The sequence below is a fragment of the Lissotriton vulgaris genome, unplaced genomic scaffold (genome assembly GCF_964263255.1).
Source record: "Lissotriton vulgaris unplaced genomic scaffold, aLisVul1.2 SCAFFOLD_1144, whole genome shotgun sequence".
NCBI classification, from domain to species: Eukaryota; Metazoa; Chordata; class Amphibia; order Caudata; family Salamandridae; genus Lissotriton; species Lissotriton vulgaris.
In genome coordinates, this window is record NW_028243070.1 from 83,087 (window position 1) to 104,251 (window position 21,165).

At 46.3% G+C, this 21,165-nt stretch overlaps 1 protein-coding gene across 1 annotated transcript in view; it reads right to left on the bottom strand.

Annotated features, from left to right (window-relative positions):
• Window positions 1–21,165, bottom strand: part of LOC147668715 (anoctamin-10-like) — a gene marked incomplete at its 3' end in the record, with an annotated part of 165,332 nt that overhangs the window by 69,959 nt on the left and 74,208 nt on the right. The window lies entirely within an intron of this gene.

The window sequence follows — 21,165 nt, forward strand, 5'->3', positions numbered from 1 at the left end:
TTAATTCAGAGACTCTGTCCCTCACCACCCCTTGTTGTAAATATTTTTGCCCACCCTAAGCGTGGAAGGGTATACTCAGATGTGAGTCCCTTGCTCATTGCACCATCAGGATTCAAGCAAGCCGGGCCGAAGATGGCTGAAATGCCAGAAACCGGTCCCCGGTAGCTTGTTTCCTTCCCAGTGTAAGAATTGGCTTTTGTAGTTTAGTTTGCCCTGTTCCCATCATGCACTGGGACAGTAACAGACTAATTTGCATACAGCCAGGTTCTGAAACTGGGATGGTGCAGTGAGCTAAAAAGCGGTGTTGGATCTAGCCCTGATCTCTTGACTGGGTGAGAGTATTCTGTTTAATTCAGAGACTCTGTCCCTCACCACCCCTTGTTGTAAATATTTTTGCCCACCCTAAGCGTGGAAGGGTATACTCAGATGTGAGTCCCTTGCTCATTGCACCATCAGGATTCAAGCAAGCCGGGCCGAAGACGGCTGAAATGCCAGAAACCGGTCCCCGGTAGCTTGTTTCCTTCCCAGTGTAAGAATTGGCTTTTGTAGTTTAGTTTGCCCTGTTCCCATCATGCACTGGGACAGTAACAGACTAATTTGCATACAGCCAGGTTCTGAAACTGGGATGGTGCAGTGAGCTTAAAAACGGTGTTGGATCTAGCCCTGATCTCTTGACTGGGTGAGAGTATTCTGTTTAATTCAGAGACTCTGTCCCTCACCACCCCTTGTTGTAAATATTATTGCTAACCAATGAGCATTGTGAATACCTTGTGCCTACCCTGGAGAAGGAGGAAACTATTCCTGCTCTGGTGGGAATGAGGTTGGGGAGTGCCCCAGGAGTGGATGGTCTTACAGTCGCTTTTTACAAAGAATTTCGAGACCTATTCGTTCCACACTTGACCACTCCATTTGAAGATATGGTGGTAGATGGTGTTATGCCACCATCGATGAGGGAGGCGTTCATAGTAGTAATATTGAAGCCGGACAAATCCCCCCTTGAATGTTCCTCGTACCACCCCCTCTTGTTACTGAATGTGGATACGAAGATCTATGCCAAAATCCTCGCTACCCATCTGACACCGTTGATTCCGCATTTGGTTGCCCCGGAACAGGCAGGCTTTGTTCCAGGCAGGAACTTGACCTACAATTTAAGAACGGTCTTTGGGGTGATGCAGCACACTAGACAAGACTTGACGGCGGTGGCGGTCTTTCTCGATATGGAAAAGGCCTTCGATTCCGTCGAATGGCAATTCATGAAAATTGTGCTGACAAGAATGGGAATTGGCCCTATTTTACTTCAAATGATGGGAATCTTGTATAACTCGCCCATCGCTAAAATAAAAATCGGCTCTTTGGTTACAGGTTAGATACCTATTACAAGAGGTACCCAATTTTATATGCACTAGTTGCGGTACCATTGGCCTGCGCTTTGAGCGAATACCACAATCATAAGGGTATACGTTTTCTGCAGTACGGCTCAAAGTTTCCACATATGCAGGTGACACGCTTCTATACATTAGAGACCCCGAAAATCACTTATTTCCTACCCTGAGGGAAGTAGTGAAGTTTAGTGCGCTCTCAGGTCTGAGACTCAACTGGGCGAAATCTCTGATCCTACCTCTTACCCCAGCTACTGTCCCTTTTCAACCAGAATACCCACTGCAGTGGACAACAGAGTCCGTCCGCTATCTGGGAATTAGAATACATACTGACTCAGAGGTGGTGTTCCGTGAAAATTTCAGGGTGGCTGTGAATAAATTGGGGGATGATATTGAAAAATGGATTCGGAATTATTAATTCTCCTATGCTTTCTTTTACTGTTCTCCAACATACCCATGGTCCTCCCGGGGTTTTTTTTCTGCACACTTACCAAGATGTTAATCAAACTTGCGTGGGCGGGTAAACATGCCAGGGTTCGTTGGGATGTACTCACTCTCTCGTATAACCTGGGGGGGCTGGGAGCCCCAGATCTCGACTTATACTATAGGGCGGCAAAAAGCATGCACGCTCATAAGTGGATTCATGGCACACCAGACACACTACACTTACAGATAGAATGGGTAGCTGCCTCCCCACTACAGTTACCTGCTTTGTTATTCTCATCTCCTGACCGTAGGACGGGGATCCTAAATACTATAAACGCAACAAGACATGCCTGGCACCACCTGCTGAAGTTACAAACTGGTGCGATACTGTACTCCCTGGTTGCTCCCCTGGAATTGTGCCATTAGATTTCCTCTTGTAAGGACATAGACGCAACTAGAGCACTCCGATCACTAGGAGCAACGACCATAGGAAATATGTTTCAGGATGGGAAGTTCAAAACATGGGAACAGCTTGCGGGACCAGATGCTACTGCTTTATTACTGCACACATTTCAGTTTCATAGAATGAGACATGTAATGGCAGACATATTAGGCAGTGATCTAGAGGAACCGCCCGAAATTGTTCCACTCACGTACAACATCAAAACTGGCTACCCAATTAAAATTGTATCTAAAATCTACAAACTCACTCAGGGGTATAGGGACAACGTTTACACTAAGGCGAGACTCGCATGGCAAACAGGCCTAGGTAGAGAACTAGATGACGCTACCTGAAGCTATTGCTGCGAGAACTTCAAACGGGTCTCGCTGAAAGGGAGACACAGGCTTATCCATTTTAAATTCCTCAACCGGGTGTACTATACGCCAGAGAGACTATGTCGTTATGGACTGCGGGACACATCTGAATGGGAGACATAGGTTTATCCATTTTAAATTCCTAAACAGGGTGTACTACATGCCGGAGAGACTATGTCGCTACGGACTGTGGGACACAGCTGCTGTGCTGAGTCCCGGGCAGATTTTTTCCATTTAGCTTGGCTATGTCCTGGGATTCATATTTTTTGGGGCCAGGTGTTTCAATACTTAAGACAGATTGCAGACACGCACATCACGCCAGATCCCACACTGGCTTTATTAGGGTACTCTAAGCCACTCCCTAAATCAGTCCGCAGATTAGTAGACATGGGTTTGCTAATAGCTAGACGGTGCGTGGCAAAGCATTGGTTAGGAGGCCGGATCCCTACCATTGTTGAGTGGAGCAGGGATATGCTGTTCTGCAACACACAAGCTGAGACTTACAGAGAGCTTCTCCCCCCGCACAGTCGGCCTAAAAACTTCTGGACTTTATAAAAAACATACCTGTCATCTAAAGCTATGCCCTCTGGTTGCTATTCAGGGACTTGTCAGCCCTTGAGGGAATTGGACCCCAGAAATGTGGGCTTTACCAGCTAGAGGTCCTAGACCCAGAGGGTCCTCTAGGCAAGACCTGTGCCAGGGATAAAGGACCTATCCCACTCTTGAGAGCCTGAGATAGCAAACTGCTGACCAAGAAAAGGGAGGTGTATGTGGATCCCACGGAACCTATTGGAAGGAGGGAATCTTCTGTACGGAGGCCAGGGACACCAAACCTGGTGCCACTAGAAGAGTGGGAGTGCCTAAGCAGTCTAGAGCGTTCTTACTCTCATTAGCACATGGCATCCCCCAAGCTGAGTATCCTGGCCAGACAAAGACCTGGAGTAGGTTAGTCACCCACTTCTTCTCTTCTTGCCAGGTATGTACCAGAAAGTGAAAGAGTTTTGCAGCTCCCGTGTTACCTGTTGAGCCAGTGGCAAGACAGGTAGCAAACCAAAGCCCCCCTTAATCCCACTACCAGCGGTTGGGGTTCCCTCTGAGAGGGCAGGGATTGACATTGTTGGTCCCCTTGACCCCTAAAACACCTCAGGAAGCAGATTTGTGCCAGTGGTAGTGGATCATGCCACCAGGTATCCTGAAGCAATTCCCCTTAGGATTGTAATTGCCCCTGAAGTTGCCAAGACCCTCATAAGTTATTTTACCTGCATGTGCTTTCCTAAAGAGGTGGTATCCGACAGAGGTAGTAACTTCATGCCTGCTTACCTAAAAGCCATGTGTGCTGAGTGAGGGTGACCTATAATTTTACCACCCCATACCACTCACAAGCAAATGGTCTGGTTGAGAGATTCAACAAGACCATGAGAGGTACGATCAAGGGACTCCCTAAAAATGTCAGAAGGAGATGGGATGTCCTTTTGCCATAACTGCCTTTTGCTTACAGAGACGTGCCACAAAAGGGAGTCGGCTTTAGTCTCTTTAAACTCCTTTATGGCCATCCTGTGAAAGGTCCACTAAGACTAGTAAGAAAGGGCTGGGAGAAGCCTCTCAAAGAACCCAATCTGGATATTGTAGACTATGTGCTTAACCTTCATTCCCGGGTGGCTGACTACATGGAGAAACTTTGCAAAATGCTTGAGGCAAGCCAGGAGCTCCAGAAGCTATGGACTGACCGAAAGGTTGCACTGGTGGAGTTCCAACCAGGGCATAAGGTATGGGTATTGAAGCCTGTGGCACCTAGGGCCCTCCAGGACAGATGGACTGGACCCTACCCTAACCTAGAAAGAAGCTATCTGGTGGACCATGGCACTCCCAGTAGTCCCAAGATGGTTATTCATGTGAACCGCTTTAAACTCTATCATGACAGGGCTGCTGTGAACATGTTGATGGTCAATGTTGAGAATCAGGAAGAAGAGAGTGAACCTCTCCCTGATCTCCTCTCCAACAGCCCACAAAATGGGTCTCTTGAGGTGGGAGTTGTCTTCTCAGAAACCCTCACTGCCCATCAGCAGACTGACTGCAGGCAAGTTCTAAGGCAGTATGCTGGGGTCTGTTCTTTGATACCTGGCCAGACAACTTGGTGTACACATGATGTGGACACGGTGGACAGCCTACCTGTGAAAAACAAAATATACAGGCAGTCTGACTAGTTATTGGAAAGCATAAGAGCTGAAGTCAGCAAGATGCTGGAACTAGGAGTGATAGAACCATCTGAGTGTCCCTGGGTCAGTCCAGTGGTCTTAGCTCCCAAACCTCATTCTAAGGGAGGAAAACCAAAGCTGAGGTTCTGTGTGGACTACAGTGGCCTCAATATTGTCACTTAGACAGATGCGCAGCCCATTCATTGACAGGTTAGGGGCAGCTAAGTTTCTGAGCACTTTTTAACTTGACTTCAGGGCACTGGCAGATTGGGATCACCCCAAGAGCATAAGAGAAATGTGCATTCTCCATACCAGATGGGCATTACCAGTTTAGTGTGATGCCCTGTTGTTTAAAGAATACCCCTGCCACCATCAAAAGACTGGTGAACAAAGTCCTGACTGGGTTGGAGTCTTTTGATGCAGCATATCTTGATGATACTACTGTCTATAATTCCACCTGGTAGGATCACCTGACTCCACCTTGGAAAGGCCCTTGAGGCCCTGCAACACGCAGGACTCACTATCAAGGCAAGCAAGTGTCAGATAGGGTGGGGCTCTGTTGTATACTTGGGCAGACTTGTTGGAGGAGGCCAAGTTCAACCTTTACAGTCCAAGAGCCAGACTATTCTAGACTGGGAAGCTTCAGCAACCCAGAATCAAGTCAGGACATTCCTTGGCTTGACCGGATAATACAGGAGGTTTCTGAAGGAGTATGGAAACATTGTGGCACCCCTCACTGAATTGACCACCAAGAAGCAGCTCTAGAAAGTGAACTGGACAATGAGCTGTCAAAAGCTTTTGACACTCTAAAGGAAGCAATGTGCTCAGCATACATTCTAAAAGCTCCAGATTAAGCAAAGCAGTACATTGTGCAGACAGATGCCTGTAAACATGGGATAGGGGAGGTTCTATAACAAACCAACGATGATGGCCAGGACCAGCCTGATACTTTTTTTTAGCAGAAGGTTCCCCATGGAATAGCGTTGCAGTGCAATTAAGAGGGAAGCCTCTGCTGTGGTTTGGTCCCTGAAGAAGCTGAGACCCTACCTGTTTGGGACTCACTTCTTTGTTCAAACAGACTAGAGGCCTCTCAGATGGCGGATGCAAATTATGTGGGAAAATCCTAAATTGTTGGGGTTGTCCATCTCCCTACCGGGAACGGACTTTACAGTGGAACAAAAACTTGAGACTGACCATGCCAATGCAGCTGGCCTTTCCAGGTTTTTCCATTTAGACAATGACGACTCTTGTGAAAGGTTAGTCTCATCTTCTTTCATTTGGTTGTGTATGAAAGTGCCCCTTTTTGTCATGTTCACCCCATTTTTTGGTTTGGCCTACGCAGCGCGTATGCGCTGCATAGGAGAGAGACCTAATGCCATCGGCACAGCTTTCCCTGCAAAGATGCTCATGCGTTGCATTGCTTGCAAGGGCAACTCGTGCACGTCTGGCGATTTCCTTGCGGAAGCACGCGGCGCCATATAGTAGCACGCTCCCGCAGGCCCCCTCCCCTGCTGCTGCGCGCATGTTTATTTTCTGAGTGCCGTGAGTGCTTTCATAATTGTTTCACAATGGTGGCAGCGGCCGCACACACCACTCTCTGGACAATGCCTGCACTATTTGTGCCTGTAACACTAGAATATATTTATTCATTTATTTAATACTAGCAGCCCGCCCCAGCGTTGCCTGGGGCAGAAGGGGGCTGCGGGCTGCATTATCCCAGGGCAGAACTCCCCCCCGCCTCCCGCCTCCCGCCCTGGATGCATGAGCGAACCTCTGCCTAAATAGTGTGGAGAGAGACATTTTTGTTATCTGAACCAGCAGCGCACGTTGATGGGAATGTGAACACAAGAAGTGATAAACGTGAAAATCACTGCCATTCGAGAGCTGCTTGCAGACACGTGCACAACGTTGCTCAGCGTACCCTTTTCTAACTAAATGCATTATGATGGAAATAAGTTTAGTTTTAAAGCCACTCACAATGGAAGCTAAAATAGAATATCTCGTTAAGTATAAAATCTTAAAATGGAAATTCAAGGCACGGGTGAGGACAGCCGCCTCGCTGTATTTCATGAATGTGGAGAATGCAGTATGCTTCAGACGTGCAGAGTTGATCAAAACCTCCACTCATCTGCTCAGCGCCTTATGTATTCATCAAAGCCGAGCCACTTATCAGCAGCGAAGATTTGTACACCAAGGCTCTGGCACCTGCCCCCCGCCCCCGCCTCCCGCCTCCCGCCCGGACTTCAGCAACACGGCGGTGCAGCCGCCGACTCCCTCCCCCCGCCCCCGCAACGTACCTCTCACTGCTCCTCCGCTTCCCGCCGGCTCTGCCCCGCGCTGCCAGCCACTGCTCCTCTGGTTCTCTCATACCGGCGCTGTTGTCCTCCGGCTCTTCCTGGTTCTACTTCTCGCCGCTCCTCCCCTCACTCAGACGTTGCGCTGCTCTTCCTGGTTCTGGTGAACGCCGGCCGCTCCTCCCCTCACGCAGACGTCGCGGCCGGCGCTAGTTGCAAGGGACTACTTTGTTTTTAAATTTTAATTTTTTTAATTTACGTTTTAATTTTATTTTATGGAGCCTATGTCCATCTACACACCCTGAGGATTACAACAATGTATTGGGTGTGTGGATTGGCGCTGTGGTTCCCGAGTTTACCTTGCCAAAAGGTGCAAGTTCTCTCTTTATAATAGTAGTATAGATATTCACACATAGGTGTAGAAAATTGAAGCGGGCGCAATCTGAAAAGAGGACACTCCGCAGAGCTGCGAATAGGGTTGTCACTGCATAAACACTCCGTTTAGTTCCCTGTACATGCACAGGGATCATCAGAAAAGGCTCTGCTGTTAACAGAACAATTACCATGAAAAGCTCACTGCACATCCTCCGAGGGGACCGAAAATTTGCGAACAGCTTAACTGTACGAGGTTGAGCGCGGGCTCTGTTCAGCCGTTTGTGACCCATCTTGAGGGGAGAGAAGGGATGGCATTCTGAGCTCAGTAATGTGAGGGGGGCAGGCAGGACGGCTGCTGGCAGGACGGCTGCTGGCAGGCCTAAGCGGCGGTGACAGGGTATTTCATTCTTTCCAACTGAAATGGGCCCCTCCTGCGGGCCACCTCTTTCCTCCCCACATCGACCAGAAAGAGATTAAACACAGGCTTTGTATATCTCTTATGTTGCTGCTCAGAGAAGTTTTAAAGTGTAAGCTAAGCGGGCAGTTGGACAAGGCACGCCTTCTAAGGGGCAAGTCCAAAGTCCTGCTGTAATAGTAATAATGATGCGTAAAAAACATTTAGTTTACGGCTCAAAAACAACCGCCAAGTCATCGACTGCAAGCTTCCATCGTCTGTCCGCACTCTGTCCTCTGGGTTGAGTGTGTGGTCCGCTTGGGGAAATTCAACTTCTTTCTTTTTCTCAGTGGCAGATATGGCGGGCGCAATGGGAATGCACCCGGGGGACGCAGACACAAGCTCAGCAAGAAGTAAGCGGAGGAGTGTGGCCGTGTAATTTGTGTCTGACTTTAGGAGACCGCTGTGGCTTCCTTCAGAGAGCGGACTAGCACTTCGGGATGCAGATTTCATTTACCTGTTTTTGTTTGGACTCGGTTTACCGTCATGCACTGCTCAGCATTCTCTCCAGGCTTGTTGAGGATATAGTGGCAGGGCATCATTAGGGTTTTGCTGGGCTATGGGTTGCATCCTTCTGAACTTCATTCCCCAGCCTAACCTTAGCAGAGTCCCGCTGATGCAACCAGGGAATTGGACTGGGCTAGCCATACATGTGAGGCAGCTAGGCGAAGGACAACCGAGGGAAGTGCCTGTGACACCAGGGGAGCGGATGGGTCTGAGTAGCAGCCAACTAATTTACTGAACGCTCCCAGGAGATGCAGCTCTTACTTTCTTCTAGGGCCTGACACCCTTTCTTTCTATTACAACCCTACAGTTCGCTGAAAGTAGCCTTTTCTCAAAGCTGGTTCCTCAACTGTATTTTATTTAGTGTGTCCTCCGTGTTAAGCTCGAGCTACGCATCTTGTGTATTCTCACTTGTGTTAGTTATACATATATATGTAAATATAAATCTACAGTCCTTCGTGGGTTCTATATGCTGCTGTCCATTTGGGCAGAGGTCCCTGCGAGTTTAGATTCCCTGAAATTTTCACAAGCATCAGTATTATTATTATAAAATCTTTATTCGGCTTGTTCACAGTGGAAAAACCATAAAAGTACACAAAATAGCAAACACAGTAAAAATACACATGTTACATATATTTCTGATAAAATTCATTTCATAGTTAAAAAGAGAAAAGTTAATCAAAAATGTGCAAAGTACCGCTTATTCTCACACTGACAAGGTTTTTAGAGATTCGTTCTGTGTTTCATGATACACTTTAAGAAACTACTAATAAAATAACAGACATTTGGTGTTTCCAACATTTGCAGTCTTAAAAGGGCAGGTCTGCATTGTCGCAATCCCCAGGATTTTAATATTGGTAAGAGCCAGATCTTTCTGTGGGCTTGGTGGTATTTACAAAGCAAGATCACGTGCAAATTCGACTGCATTGATATACCGTCACAAGGACAGGGCGGGAGTATAGCCTCCCAACAGTTTTGTGACGGGAAGGTGACCATTCTAAAGAATATATTTAGCCTAAATCTTGTGATGAGCATTCTCTCGTAAGTTGGTATTTGGAGTTCTAAGTACGGATGAATGACAAAGGCTACTTGGATCATGTTTGAATGGATCACTGCCGTTTTTGTCGAGTTGGAAGCGAGTCTTAGCGACTCCAAGTGGCATAATGCTTGGCGTTTAAGAACTTTTTTTGGAATGTCTGTTATAGATGTCGGGTCTGAATAGCACTTCTCAAGGCCTAAATCAGTAAGAAAGTTCCTAACATATAGGAGCCACTTTATTTTTGCAGAATTGTCCATATTCATTGAATCTGTGATGATGGCTTGAGTCAGAGCATTTTTGTTTGATTTCCAAATGCGGCGCCACAGCATCAGAGGTTCAATTTTAATTAAATCCTCTAAATATGGTATGGCTAATTCTAGGTGCATTGCGTAAATTGAGGTGCCTTTGGGGGTTGCTAGCAAGAATCTTAAGAAGGTGTTTTCCGCCCTCTGAATAGGGCTAACATCAGTGTACCCCCAGACTCCTGCACCATATGTTGCTATTGCCTGACATTTGGCGTTGTAAATCTTAAGGAGCTCTACTGGAGGCCTCTTGCCTAGTTTCTGGGAGAAAGTTATTAGTGCTGCGATTGATCTCCTAAATAAAAGTGCCCTTGTGCTCACTGCTTGCTTCCAACAGAGTTGGTCATCTATCATAACCCCCAAATAGGGATAGTGTTGGGTAGGTTCGAGCTTTTGATTATTGAGGATTATTGGATAGGTTCTTTTTCGGTGTCTGCCAACAGTCATTACGAACGTTTTTTTTACGTTCACTTTTAGGTCTAAATTGCCCATGAAGGACGTGTATCTGTTCACTGCATTCTGAAGTTCTTTGGGTGTTCGCGCTAAGATGACGGCGTCATCCGCGTAGAGCAGGGCTGGGATCAGGCGGCGGTTTATGCGTGGGAGGTCCTGGGCCCCCCCCAACATCTCCTCCTCCAAGCCGTTGGTGTAGAGTGAGAAGAGGAAGGGGGCCAGGACGCATCCCTGCCTGACCCCACGCCCTACGCTAAACGGGGACGTCAACTCGCCATTGACGCCGAAGCGTACTCTGGCTGTGGCCCCAGTGTAAAGCTCTTTGAGAAAATCTAAAAGGGGTGGATCTACTCCCAATTGGGCTAAGACCCTCCACAGCTTTCTGTGCGAGGCGCAGTCGAAAGCTGCGGAGAGGTCAACAAAGACCATATATATCTTGGTAGGGATGGCCTGTGTATATTTCCCCATTATTAGGGTAAGGTTAAGAACCTGCTCTAGGGTGCCAAAACCTTCTCGGAAACCGAATTGGATATCCGAAATTATGCCCCGGTCCTCAGTCCACTGCTGGAGGCGCTCAAGAATCACTCTCCCCACTACTTTCCCGAGAGAATCCAGCAGTGATATGGGCCGGTAGCATTTTACATCTTGTCGGTCCCCCTTTTTAAAAATGGGGACCATTATTGATTTTGTCCAAGATGTTAAGATTCCCTCACTTGCTGCTGCTGTACATACTCTAGTTAAGATGGGGGCCCAGAGATCTTGATTGCTTTTGAAAAGGTCCACCGGGACCCCGTCGGGTCCTGGTGCCTTGCCTGTTTTACTGCTCTGCAGAGCATCTATAAGGTCTGAAATGTCAAAAGGGACCAGGATAGGGTAATTTACCTTGGGGAGAGGGGATTCTGTTGGATGGGTGTTCTTAAAGATTTCCTCAAAGTGGGAGACCCAGGTGTTTTCGTCGATTGCGACTTCTATTTTCGGGGTATCTCTGTCTGTGAGGTATGGGGTTCTGACCGTGCGCCAGAAAAGCTCACTGTTTTGCGAGACTGCACCATGGTGGAGATCATCCCATAGCTTTTGCTTTAGTTGTGCAGTTCGCAGCTTTCTTTCCCTTGTGTATTGGCGCCTGAGCAGCTGGATCTGAGCCGCATCACGTGGATTATTTTTGAGAGCGGATTTCAGCTTTGATAAGGCCGCTGTGCAATTATGATTAAACCACTTTGGTTTTGAAGGGCGGTTTATTTTAGGTTTTGTGGTGAGCAAGTCTTTTATAGCGTCTAGTATTAGATTAAAATTTCTCAAGACTTCTTTATGGCTAGTTGTAAGATCCAGGCATTTCATTATGTTTGAGTAGGACTGCGTTACTAATTTTTTCGTTATGTCAGATGGGTTAATTTTAGCCCATCTGATTGTTAGTCCATTACGTTTACCGACCTCTATCTTGTTCTGCCTGAGAGTGGTCGCCATCTCTGATTTATGTGAAAGGTTGGCAGGCATGGGCATAGTTAGTATTAGGGCTGCGTGGTCGCTAAAGGGGGTGACAATGACTTCAAAGTCTTTAAATGTCGACATTAGGGTTTGGGAGAGAAATATGAAGTCTACTGTTGTCTTATGTCCTCTACCCACATAGGTCGGTATGAATTCGTTTGGATCTGCTTTTACATGATTGGCAATCTGGAGATCCAGATCCGATAGGGCGATGTTAATTATATTTCCCAGTTTAGAGTGTGCGAGGTGTGCTAGTGGAACATTAAAGTCGTCCACGATCCCACAACACAGTAAGTTGGGAGCTGTGCAAGGATGAAGATTGAAATCGCCTCCCCAAATTAAATGGGTTGCTTTATTTGCTGGGCTCTGATGGAGTACTTGTTTTAATTTATCGGTTATGGTAGTGAGGAGAATTATAAAGTTTTCTTCCGATAGATTATTATATGTGTTGGTTAGGATAATAGTGTCTTTGTTGGGAAAGGTAAGTGATAGAATTTGATGATTGGCGTCCTGAGAAAGTGTGGCCACTTTATTAAGAGGTAGAGAATTTGAAATATAGATGGCTAACCCACCTTTTGGTCTGCCCATTGTACTGGTTAGGGCTGGAACATTATAAGTTTTATAGCCTTGTAGATGGAGTTCTTCTACGGACCATGTCTCCTGGAGACAAATTATTTGGCATGGGGCTAAAAACTTCTGCGCAGAGCCATCCTCGATTTTATTTCGGAGGCCCGCGATGTTCCAATAAGAGACTATGAGAAATGAAGGGTCATCGGTAGATTCTGCTTCTAGGGTTATCGTGTTCTTGTTACTGGTAAATGAGGCGGTAATATTGGGCTGCAAAGGGGGAGATAATTGGGTGTCAATGGGAGGAATTTCTATTAGTGGTCAGTCGACCATTTCTAGGCCGCTAAACCTATTGCTTAGTGGGATGTTTTGCCATGGGTCCCATCGTGTTTGCTCTCTATGTGGGGGCCAATGTGTATAAGGTCTTCTATCGTCCCACCTTCCTCCCTGGCGGCGCTGTCTCACTGGGTGCCAGGAGTAGTCTGGCTCGTATTGATTGTGGGGGCCGTTATAATTGGTGTTTGGAAAGTCATCCTGCCTGGGAAATGGAACGGACCAAGGGGGCTCCTGCTCCTGTGTATAACTGTCTATTTGCCTGAAGGGGTAGAAAAAGGGGAGGGACTTGATCTTGATCCCTCCATTTGGGGTGATGTCTTCCCAGGCACAGACATAATCCGCTATTCGAGGGTCCTCGAAAGTGATTGTGATACAGTCCCCGGGAATGGTTTTTCGGGTATTGCCCACCCATGGTACCCTGGCTACGGATCTGATTCTACCGCGCCAAGAGGATGGAATTGGGCGGTTGGTCTGGAGCCAGTGCTGAACTTTATTTTTCAGGGACCAGGCCGGTTCTGGGGTAAGATCTGTTAGTTCTGGCACTCCAGCCATGACTGCCACATAGGGTGAGGCCTCTGGAGGGAAATCTGCTGAGAATCTTGGTGGACCAGGATTCCCCGCAGTGTTCCTCTTGGGCCTGCCCGCAGGTGTTTTTGGTGGTACGGACGGGGGGGGTAAGGTTTTTATTGTTGCGTTATGCGTGGTTTTCCCTGAGGTTTTGTTGGCTGTACTGCTCGGTGCCGTCAGAATTGCGGCAGTTGTAGCAGGCACAGTTATCGCAGGCACAGCTGGGGAAATCTGAACGGTGGTCTGTTGTGGGTTGCTAGTAGAGCTTTGAGCTGCTACCGTTTTTGTTGTTTTGGTTGAATTTGAGGTGTTTTTATTGGTCAACAAATTTGGAGTAGTTATCCTGAGGGTCTTTTGTTGTGGATTGGGTAAAGGTGGATTGGCGATTGATGCATTGGAGCTTATTGGTTTTTTGCTGTTGTTTTGTGGTGGTTTTTGAGGACATGATGGTAGAAGTGACTGCTGATTTTTTAGAAGCTTGGAAATTTGCAATTCTAGGGTTGCTAACCGATGTTCTAAGGGTTGTAGCGCATGTTTGACTACGTTGGCTATGCTGGAGAGTGTTAGTTCCTGAGCCTCAACAGCGTTCAGATCCACCGGGGTTTGTTTTGTGGAGTAAGGGTCCAAAACTATCAGGGAGGATGGCTCCTTCTCTACCTGATGGACTGACGCTAGAATCTCGACAGGTGTCGCCCTATCATCCTGAATTTGTGGGATACTTGATGTTGTTACCAAATTTTCTGGGGTAGTTAGGTTTCTTGGTGCCCTTTTCTTACTGATTGCTCCCTCCCTCCTGCCCCTTTCTAATCTTTTTTCTGACGAAGAGATTTCTGCAGGAGTTGTTGGAAGCAGTTCGGGGTTTTTTTCTAGGTCGAAGCTGAGTTGGGAGTCCGCTAGCTGAGATACCGACAGGTCTACTGTGTTTGGTAGGCTGCGTCTCTCTCTAGTTGGGACCAACTCTGCGTTTGGGACTCCTAGCGCTGGAGATCTGGCTTCCGCCAGGATTCCTAATGAGGATCTTTTAGCAAATGCTAGATCTAGAGAGACCCTTTCTTCAATGAGAGTTATGCTTTCGTCTATGAGCGTGTTTGCCTTCGCTAGGAAGTCATCCATGGGACCAAGCAATTTACCTGCAGCGCTGGGGGCTTTAGCTTTAGTTTTATTCCCTCTCGTAAGGACCATTGCTAATCTTTTTAGGTTGTGGGGATGAGGTGAGTCGTGAGAATATTGCTATTAAAAGCAGTGAATCGGATAATAATATTGGAGTCAAGGGGGGTGGCCCAGTCCAGTCTCTACCAGCCTCTAACGGCCTAAAACGGCCCGGTCTTTGCCCGGGTCTTCGCCCCGGGCTGCGACCCGCGGCGCGACCCGCGGCGCGTTAGAGACTGGCTAGATATGGAGGACGGAAGGAGGGCGTGGCCGCCGGGGGAAGAGGCGCCGGCTGCAAGGAGCGGTGGTTTCTGGGCCTCGCAGTCCCCCGGTGGGCTGTTCGTGGACACAACCAATGCACTGCTACCTGGGCGGGTCGCGCTGAGAGCGAGATGGTGAACTGCCGATTGCAGTGACGCTCCCACCAGCCGACCTCTGCTCCAGGGAGTGCAGTTCAAGATTTGGGCAGAAAAGCAGTTCCTCGTTTTTGGCACAGAGAGCAGGTCAGTGAGCGGCATCAGTATCCTCTTGCTTGTTTTCAAATGTATTTGTACATTTGTGGGTGGCATGGAACTTCCAAGTAAATCGCCTTAGTCTTATAATACTTCTCTTCGCCCCTTTCTCTGCTAATTGAAAAAACCCAAAGTTTTCCTTCTATGTTTGCATCAGTTATATCAAGTATGTAGTTTTGTTTTCGGAGGAATCTGGCAATCAAAATCTGGCCCTATGTGAAAACGCTGCATCTGCTTTTATTATTCATAACGGTTCTTCCCTCGTTCGTTTCCTTTCCTCAAACCAAAATGAAAATACATTTGCAATATTTCAAATTAATTACTATAGGGTTAATTCAAGATCAATGCACAATTCATTTTTTACATACAGGATGACTTCACCGAAACCTATGGTGTTAGGTATCAAACACCTAGCCTTAACAAACCCTACTGATTCTAGTATTGGATTTATTATGACCTGGCAACTTAATGATGCTCCACGAAAGAAGGATTCCACCATCTTATTTTTCGTGTAACTAGGAACTCTGGGACAGGGTTATGCCCACTCCCCCAAAGGAAGTAGTCATATAGTGAGTGTAGTAACCCCAAGGGTAATTAATACATTGGCTCCTACCTTTCACTCCCCTTAACACCAGTAAATTCTGTATATAGGTGGCCCCCTGACACCAGGAATTCAAATTCGCCTGACTAAAGAAGAAGAAGGACAAAGAAGAGCTGAAGAATGCAAGAACTGAATACTAGCTGTGGACTTGGTGCCAAACCCTGCCTGCCTGCTCCTGTCTCAACAATTGCAAAGACCAAACTTTTCCTGCAGCTGTGCATCCTCTGAAGGCCTAGGGGGGATGCCAGCCAGCACTTCGCAAACCAGCCAGCATCTCCACTGATGTGAGGAGCCACTGCTCCGCAGTCAGCAGGCACCAACCACAATGTCCAGTTCACTGATCTGCTGACCACCGAGTTTACCAATGCAGCAGCCACCCTGGAGGAGGTCACAAAGCTCCAAGATATCAGATACATCTCCACACCAAGATTGGAGTACCAGGAGCTGCCCTGCACCAATACCAGGGGTACCAGCACCTTGCAGCAGCCAAGGCTTGTTCAGTGTCCAGCCCAGACACCAACACCTCCAAGATCGATCTACTGACAAGGGGCACCAGCACCAGAGAGGCCATCATCGAGAGTGTCCCTGCTGCCCTGTTTTGTCCCCATCTCCAGGTCAACCTAAAAAGTAAGAGCCTCCAACACAAGCAACTCGCTGGATAAAACACTTCTGCACCCGAGCCCCGTAGCCTGAGTCCAAGCCTACCGGCAGTGCACCCATGCCCCAGAGACCCTCAAGAATCGAGCCCCCCTCTGGGTTCCGATGGACTCCCCTCTGATAAGCCTACGGCTGCTCAACCACACTACCACAAATTGAGCACTTTGGGAATGTTAAAGCAACCCCCTTTACACTAATAAGGGATATCTGGACTCTCTGCACAGTGCACCTCATTTTTGTACACTATACAGACAGACAGCTTCTTACAATATGGATACCATTCAAGGTAATAAAAGGTCCAGTTATTGAAAAATGAAATTTTTCTAGAGATTGACCAAAAGTTGTGAATCTGTGACTAAGATGTGTATATTCCCCCCTCATTCCTGTTATATACATTTTTGTAGATTCAGTCTAAAAAACCTTTCAGTTGAACATACTTATAAGTTTGTTCGGGGCGGTGAACTCTGCTCCGCTCGCGGAGTTTGCGGAGTTTTCCGCACTCTGCATTACCCGGAGCTCACCGAGTTCTGAAAAACTCTTCTTCGCGTAGCAGAGTTTTTATCCTCGTTCGCGATTGTCAACATCAAGTTGGCGTTCGCGAGCCTGGAAAATCAACCTCCCAGCGAGATTTCTCAACGCGGGCGGTCAGATTTCTAATTGCGAGTGGTCACAAATGCTCACAACCGCTCACATTGAGAAACTGAAGCTCAAGTAAAAATCTACTCAAGCGGCAGAAAGGAAGCAGCGCCCGCTTGCGCTGTACATGGTGCCGTTGCGATGATTGCACAGTGCGACAAGAATCTGGCAGTGAAAATCATCGAGAACAGCATTTATCTAATGCACTCCGCCGCTAGCGGAGCTTTGCCTAGCATGGCGGAGTTTTTTTTGCACTTCGCGGAGTTCCGCGACTCTGCGAACTCTGCCCAGGCTTAAGAGATACATAAAAAATTAAGCTACAATAATGCAAAGTAAACAGACAGCATGAAATGGCTTTAACTCGCGGCTCCAATATGCAAGCATACAAAACTGAGTGCACAAATAATTTCACTGAAATTAAAACTCAACGGTACAAACTGCAAAAAGCAATTTCATGGATTTCGACGGAACATACTGAGCACAGGATGTCATACTGCAAAATGAGTCACACAACATCACAAGAAAACACCATTTAAAACAAATACATGAGAAATTGCAAACAGCAAAAATGAAAAGAAGAAACATTTAGGGAAAAAGAAATTCCCCAACTGACAGCCAAGAATACACCATTAGACTGCAATTCTAAACTCCACAGGCAACTTAACAGCCACTGCAGACACCTAATGCAGCTTCGTAAAGAAACAGAAATACAGCTGCCACAAGGAAGAAAGCAAATGGGACACAAGAACACACCTTTTGCCACACTAAATGCCACAATAAGGGCCAGATTTTTCATAGTGTTGCATTCCAAGGGCAATGCAACACTAAAGTCAGATTTAGCAAGCAACGCAGGGCCACCTTGTGTGGCCTTGCAGTGCTTGATAAATCTGGATTAATGCGAAGGAAGCTCAAGTTGCTGTCTTGCGTTACTTTGCCCAAGGGAGGAGTTACATGGGTGGAGTGTGGGTGTTCCCACGCATCCACCATGGATTTTGGTGCATTCACAGACTTACCATTAGTAGTAGACCTGGGAATGCATTAAAAGGCTACATCTTCCCGGGGGCGGTGTAATGAGGAGAATTATCTTTATTTCTCCTAATTTTTTCCTCTTTTTACATGTATTGCATTTTTACATTCTGCAGCATGCACAGAAAAAGGTAAAAGCCTCAGAGGATTTTTTTTTGTGCAGGAAGATATCCCTTCCTGCACAAAAACAATCCAGCCTGCAACGCAGACACCCATGCAACATGACGCAAGAGAGCCTGTGTAGGCCCTAGGCAGCAAAATGTTTTGCAGCGCTAGGAAAGGACAGAAATGCACTGTGTAACAGTAAATACGGCGCATTCCTACCCTTTCACGCAGCGCAGCAAGATGGCTTACTGTGTCGGATGAATTTTTGATAAATATGGCCCTAAATGTACGCTAGCTGAGGACTGAACCACTTTTTGAATAACAAGCAAACAAGGGGCAAAATACGGCTGACACGAAGCCCATTTGCTTTCGGTATATATATATGTATTAGAAAGTATTTGAAAAATGCATCTGGCAACAAAAGCTGTAGGAGCCTAGACCTAAAAATTAAGCCTGAAAAATATCGACCACATGGTAATATTTACCTGTAAAGTATCAATATGTTATTAAATATTACACTATCACACACTTGCTCGCAATTATTCTGTGAGTAAATAGGATGGAAAGTGAAGTGAAAATCATTTGGGGAATGGTAATATAAAATATTTTGCAGGTGTGTATCATTTTTATTGCTTGTATTTCAGCAGTCTGCATATTTACTCTATATTGTTGTAGTCAACATTTTGGGGTCTGTACAGGACTAACAGCCAGATTCATCAAGCCGAAATCGGCTCGCAAAGGGCCAGATTCTGAGAATCTGGCCCTTTGCGAGCGCTATTTTTGCATTTGGGATTCATCATCCCAAGTGCAAAAATCGCAATTCTAGAAATCGCTAAATTGCGAATAATTGCATTTAAGGAATCTCAATTTGAGATTCCTTAAATGCAATTCATGAACAATTTTTAAACTGCCAATTCGCAATCTGGGGCCGCTATTTACCGCGAAGTCTAACTACGTGGTAAATAGCGAAAACTTAGAAAAATGCACTTTATTGCATTTTTCTAAGTTGTATGTTACACACACACATGTCCTTTGGACATGCGTGTGTGCAACACCAGTGTACATTACCATTTCAGGGGTGACCATTTCAGGGGTGAAATCGTTTCCTTATTTGCGAATCGCTATTTGCTAATCGCAAATAAGGAATGACTCCCCATTTATTCCTATGGGCCTTTAGACCCATAGGAATGAATGGGACAGCCGTTCCTTATTTGCGATTAGCAATTAGCGAATCGCAAATAAGGAAGCAGTAGAAATCACAAAAAATATTGCGATTTCTACATGCATCCCGTTCTGCGAGTCTTTAATAGCGATTCCTTAAAAATTGCTATTAACCCCTTCCATGCTGGTGACGAACCCCAGCCGTCACGCTCTGCGGCGCTCGTGTGCTGATGACGGCTGGGGTTCGTCACGGCCCCGCCCTGTTCTTTTGTTTACCGCACAGCGGCGGAAACGGCCCAGCATGGAAGGGGTTAAGGACTCGCAAAACAGGACTTTGATGAATCTGGGGGATTGTTTACAAAAGGTTCAACATATCAAACCATGCGAGGTAACAAGGTCCCAATGGCGCCTACATCACCGAGTAAGCAGGTCCAAAAATATAAACACGATGAACAGGGGGGATGCAGGGCTTATTTCCCTGGAAGCTGGAGGGCACAGTAGGACAAGGCAAAGTGTGGGTTTACAAATATCTTGTGGGCCTTATGACAAATTAAACTGAAATAGAATGAGATTTAACAGATAGGTTTATCATTGGCAATTAAAGATTCGTTCAGGCAAGGTTGTGCAGATATACCATGTGTGAAGTAAATTGCGTGATAGTCACCAATACAAACTTTGAACAACAGAGAAAAGAAGAAGAACACCAGGAAGTTATGCAGGCAGGGGTGGACAAACTGAATAGAAAAGAAGGACGTTATAGAGTGAGAATATAAGGAAGGATACATTAAAAAAAGAGACCAGAGAAACTAAGATGCTTCACAACAATAGGAAAAGTGAGAAGGAAAGAGAAGCAGATTTAAGAGAGGAGAAAAATGGTGAAAGGCAGGTGGAGGGTGAAAGGAGAAACAAGGAATGTGGAAAGCAAAGATGAGAACTAAGCAAAAGAAGCTAAGCTGAAAAAAGGGGAGGTCATAAAGACTGAAGAGAGAGGCGAGGAAGGCAAAACTGAGCAATTGAAGAAATGTTTCAGAAAAATACTAAATGGAAGGGGAGGAAATCAGAAGAAATTAGTTATTTATGACTTGAAGCCAAAGAAGCAAAAAAATTACGATAAGATAGCAATGAGGATTAGGACAAAAGGGGGAGATGAGATAACTATTAAGAGAGGTGGGAAAGAAAACAGGAGAGAATTTTGAGGGAGGAACTGAAGGAAGAAATAGGTAGAGAGTAATTAAGGTTAGGAGAGAAGACAGATGAGAAGGATTGAGAAAACGAGATAAAGATGGAGCAAGAAAATAAGTCAAGAAGATTGAATGACCAAATAAATGACCAAATAAAGGAAGAACTACAGCCAGAAAGCAAAGTAGAAACAACAAATGTAAGCAATAAATATATTAACTTTAAAAGGGATTTAAGAGTAACCTGGAATGAAATCTATCAAGGACATAAAAGAGTACTGAACCAAGAGCATCGGGGCAGAAAGTAATACAACCTGAACGTATCATTTAACACACACAGCCCACCCAACCCCACCACTTTTAGGAAATGCGCATCCCCTACATCCATAGCATGGGAAACCTACATTTACCACTATATTGAGAACATTAACTTACACCACCAGGACTAGTACAACAGTTAGAAATAACTGACCCCTAACACAAAAAGGAAACCAACTATAATCAAGACATAGCAAGTGTCTGCTCTCCACACACAGGCAGTTCCCCCCTCCCAATCCCATATGCTTAGAGTACCAGACTCTAGCAATACGTTACATCTTGTCACCTGGTGTAAAGAATATCTATCCTTTTTGTTCAAAATTCAAGGAATATACTACCTTTGTAGCTAAAATGTGTGAATGTAAATGTAAATGTAAATATATTTGAGCTTATATAGCGCACATCTACCCGCAGTGGGTTTCCCGGCGCTTGCTTAGGGAACCCGTCCTGGTATTCCCCTGAGAGATAACCCCAGCAGGGTATCCACAAGGTGAAAGCCAGGCATCCCGCCGCGAGGGGCCGTTGTGGAGATTAAGCAAGCTATTGCCCAGAGTCGCAGAGTGTGAACCCGAGAGTCGAGAAGGCACTGGAGCGAGAATTATCGAGTCCGTGGAATTTTTAGCCCAAGAC